This window comes from Humulus lupulus, chromosome 5 (genome assembly GCF_963169125.1).
Source record: "Humulus lupulus chromosome 5, drHumLupu1.1, whole genome shotgun sequence".
Lineage (NCBI taxonomy): Eukaryota > Viridiplantae > Streptophyta > Magnoliopsida > Rosales > Cannabaceae > Humulus > Humulus lupulus.
Genome location: NC_084797.1, coordinates 23,256,210 through 23,261,127, shown reverse-complemented (window position 1 = coordinate 23,261,127; position 4,918 = coordinate 23,256,210). Strand labels below are relative to the sequence as shown.

At 41.6% G+C, this 4,918-nt stretch overlaps 1 non-coding gene across 1 annotated transcript; it reads left to right on the top strand.

The window, feature by feature from the left end:
* Nucleotides 1-3,430: 3,430 nt before the first annotated feature.
* On the top strand, nt 3,431-3,537 carry LOC133781054 (small nucleolar RNA R71). Its single transcript, XR_009869851.1, has one exon. It is a non-coding gene; the product is annotated as a small nucleolar RNA R71 (small nucleolar RNA).
* Nucleotides 3,538-4,918: the final 1,381 nt, after the last annotated feature.

Below are 4,918 nucleotides of genomic sequence, written 5' to 3'. Positions count from 1 at the left end.
TTCTCTAGCAATTCATACACCTTATTAGCACTCTTGCTCATGAACGTACCTCCCGCTTAGGGCTGAACATTGGGCGGGTTTTCGGGTGCTCGGGTTCGGGTTTGGTCGGATTTGGGTGTAAGAAAATGGTACCGAACCCATCCGAAATAATTTAGGATTTATATGGTTTTTCGAGTTTCGGGTGTAGGGTGGGCTCGGGTTCGGGTGTCAATGTTTCATATTTCGGGTTTGGGCCTTCAATGGGCTTTGACATTTTTTTTTTACAAAAATATCAGTTTGAAGCCCTCACCCTCAACATGTTTAAATGGTAACTCATCTAACACAATATATTGTGTAAGGGCTATCCTACAAGCTTCTTTGTTATAAGCCAATGCTACTAAGATTGTTTCCCCCTCCTTTCCTCCCTTAACCTATTCAAAACTTAAAGTCTTCTATTTTTTGTTATCTATCCTCCGTGGATTAAACTCACAAACATTCCTAAAATGGTTCCATAGATGACTTGTCCTATGTTTTCTCGTGTCACAAAAAAAAAAAAGAAAAAAGATCAACAATAGTTACACATACACTTAGGAGGATGAGGCTCTTCCAAATGATTGGTTGTTGATGGGAGTCGGGGAGGAGGAGGGTCTTTCTTGGTGAAATGTTCCCAAATGGAAGACCCTTTTGCCTTTTTTGTAAGGAAGGGAGGCTTAGTACTAGAATAAGGTTTACTCCTCTTCCTTCTACCCCTAAGTTGACCTTTATCTGTTGGGTTATCAGTGGGAGGAGGAGGTTGAACTTGATTCTCTTATGCATGAGTTTCATCGACTTCCTCAGTATCCATCACCTAAGACAAATGATTTAATAAAAATACATAACTAAATCTAATCAACAAAACAACACACAAGCCTATAATCCACTACAACTGAAAAACATTCATTCACACACAAGCCTAGAATCCACTACATCTGAGCATCACTCATTCACACACAAGCCTAAAATCCACTGTTGACGGTGAAATCTCGTCAACGAAATTAGGTCAGAAAACTCAAAGGTAAATGTGGCGATGTTTAGATAGAAACTTAGAATGAATTTATGGAAGGATAAACATTGATGAACAATGGAGTGAAAAATGTATATTGCTCAATGGCCTCTGCATCCAATGAATTTTCCAACCCCCTTCCTTGTGGAAGTGGGGTTCATTTTATAGTAGGCTCTAATGGCCTTGGATACATGGTGGTCCAGGGGACCAATCTGTGCATAAGTACACTATCAGGGGAGTGGTATCAGGTGTAGTGGTGTCGGCTCTGGTACACAGTCAGAATCCATGGGAGCACCTCAGCTTTTGTACCCGGTCATGACTCCACCACTCGCTTTGTACGGGTGTCAGAGACGTGGTGGTGGTGTAGCCACTCTTTGTACCATTCCCAACCGCCACTACTTGTCGGGCACAGGTGTCAGGCTCGTCCCCTGATCCTAGCAGGCATGTACGTACCCTTTTTGAGGTACCTTGTTCGTACTCTTTTTGTCTCTTGTGGGCCACCTCGACCACTGTCATTATGCACGCGGGGCCTTGGGACAAGATCCATTGGGGCGAGGTTGTCTCACACGCATAGCTCTTTGGGAGAGGCCTTCACGAGATGTCGAGAGGGTGGCACGGCCTCGCGGCTGGGCCATGACGAGGGCCTCGCATGGCCGAGGCAGCATGGCCTCGCGTGGGTGAGGCGGCAGGGACACGGCCTCGCGGCTGGGCCTCAGGCATGGCCTCGCGTGGATGAGGTGGCAGGGACATGGCCTCGCGGCTGAGCCTCGGGCGTGGCCTCGCGTGGACGAGGCGGTAGGGACACGGCCTCGCGGCTGGGCCTCGGGCGTGGACGAGGCGGCAGGGACACGGCCTTGCGACTGGGCCTTGGGCGAGGCCTCGCGTGGATGAGGCGGCAAGGACACGGCCTCGCAGCTGGGCCTCGGGCGTGGCCTCGCGTGGACGAGGCGGCATGGACACAGCCTTGCGCGTGGGTGCGGTCGAGCGAGGCGGTGGCTCTAACACTCACTTAGGCCTTTATTTAGGCCTTTATGGGACCTTAGCGCGTGTCTTTGATCTTTTAAGGGCGTGGAATATTGAGCATCCACATCCACTACAATTGAGCATCACACATTCACACACAAGCCTAGAATCCACTAAAATAATGATAACATATTAAGATTCACCTAAACCTTTTTAGTAGAAGCGAGTCACAACCTCTTCAAATTTATTGACCACTCGACACTCACCTTCTTCTCAAACTCACTACAAAAATAAATATAAATTTTTTAGCATATGGCCTCAGACACACACATATATATAATACATATACGAAATAATTAAACAGATTAAATAAATCCAAAACAATTTTTTTTAGGATATGTCTATTTGATTTAAACACAAAAAAATAATAATATGCATATGTCTATTTGATTTTATTTGAATCACACAAATAATGGCTGCATATGTTATATATTATTTTATGTTTACACCAAAAAAGGTTTTTAAACCAATAATATAATCTATTAATCTTCACTCATATATCAAACAATAATATATGTAAATTTAATATTAGTTTAAGAGTGTATACTTGCCTGAATCTGAGCTGAAGACGTTGCTGAGACTGGTGGTGGTGGTGTTATCCGAGTCTGACTTCCCTAAGAGTAAGAGATAGAGAGAGTCGGAGGTGAGAGACAACAAAATAACTGAGTGTGAGAGTGAGAGAGGTGAGGGAAGGAGGGGCGGCTCACCTCACGGGCTGAGTTTGAGAGACAGAGAGAGTCGAGACGTGAGAGAGGATATGGACAGAGAGGAGAGGGGCCGAGGTCGAGGGGTTGGCTTAGGTTGGAGGTGCAGCTGGGGACTTGGAGTGGGGTGGCTGGCTGGGCACTTCCGCTGGTGTTGGGGTTGGGGAAGAGAAGAGAAGTTCACGAGAGAAAGATCACGAGAGAGAGAGAGAGAGAGAGAGAGAGAGAGAGAAATATAGAAGGTCGGAGAGGGGCGGTTGGGGTACGGTGGTGGCTGGCTGAGGATGGGGCATTTGGTAGCTGGTCATGGCCGCTGCTAGGGTTGGGGGGGTTCGGGGAAGAGAGGTCATGAGAAGAGAGGGGGGGAGCTGATTTCAGTTTTAGGTTGGCTTTTTTTCGGATTAGTTTTCGGGTTTCGGATTTAACCCAAACCCAAACCCGCACACAATCAAAATATTAAACCCAAACTCAAACTCGAATGTGTTCGGATCGGTTTGGGTGCACCCAAAAATTTTGGGTTTTGGCTAAAACTGAGTTTTGCGGGCTCGGGTCGGTCGAGTTCGTTGGGTTTTCGAGTTTTGTGGGTTAAATGTTCAGCCCTACTCCCGCTGCAACATCTATTATGGTACGAGTAGTTCCATTCAACCCATTATAAAAATTATGGACTAGCATCCAATTCTCTATACCATGATGTGGGCACTTCCTTAACAAATCTTTAAATCTTTCCCATGCATCATACAACGATTCCCCTTTTGTTTGGTAAAAATTATTAATTTCCTCTCTTAACTTTGTAGCTTTTGCTAGAGGGAAAAACTTTCCTAAGAACTTCTATGATAACTCCTCCCATGTTGTGATAGAATTAGCTTGCAATGAAATTAGCCAACTCTTCACCCAGTCTCATATAGAGAGAATGAGAATAATCTAAGTCTAATCACATTGTCACTCGCCCCATTCATCTTAAATGTTGCACATAGCTCCAGGAAATTGGCTATGTCCAAACTAGGATCTTCTGTGGGAAGCCCCCCAAACTGAACAATAAACTGCACCATTTGTAGTATTGCTGGCTTAATCTCAAAATTATTTGTAGCAATAGGTGGTGTTTGATGCAAGAATGCACTCTTGTGACAATAGAAAGTACATAGTCTCTAAGCGTCCTTGGTCCTCATTCCACTGGGACCTCTACAATATTTGGGATATTATTAACATTAGCAGCATTAATTGTTGCATTTCATTGATTCTCAGCCATGGAAAAATCCAGCATTTTCTTTATCTTTCTATTTTGTCTGCACTTTCTTTCAATTTCAAGATATACCAGTATGAGTTCTTTTTGTCTACTTGTCACATGTACCAATAATTCCTGAAACACAATAAGTTCACAATTCGAATGAGTACTAAAAGTAAAAAACAAAGTATAACAAACAACAATTAATTTTGATATTGGATATTAGTCCCCGACAATGGCGCCAAAAAAACTTGATCACTAAAATCTGCATGCAATTATACATGGTCGTGTCAAGTAATAAATTTAGTAAGAACGGATATTGTCCCACAGAAACTATTAACTAATTACCAATAATTGCTTTTCAATTTCTTTTTGGTGATTAAAATTAAGATGAATACTTATAAACTACGAACACAATTTAAATAACTGTAAATAGAACACTGACTCAAGTGATAAATTCAATAATAAAAGGCCTATGCAATTAATTTCATCAACTTTTCATTTTATTAATTTTACTAATCAGTTCTAAATCTCTTCTTCCGATTCTAATAGCAGGTCAAAAAATTCGATTCCTATTCTTTTTTCAAGATATAAGATCTTAACTTATATGCAAGTTTTCTACATCTCTATGATAAACTTAAATACATAGCATGCATTAAGAATGGTAACCTAATTGCTACACAAGTCATACATATACTCTCGTCCAATATGTAACTTGTGTCTATAGAACAATAACATATTCAATACACATCTTTCGAATTTTGAATCAAAATCATAAATAAAGCAAATATTGATCAAGTATTTAATAGTATTAAGCAAACATCATATATATTAGAATAAAGAAGAAGTATCAATAGAACATCATAATAAAATTAAATAGAAATCTAAGAGACTACATTAATCCCTAGATAAAGGATTTAGTTCATATCAGACATAATGACAATAACA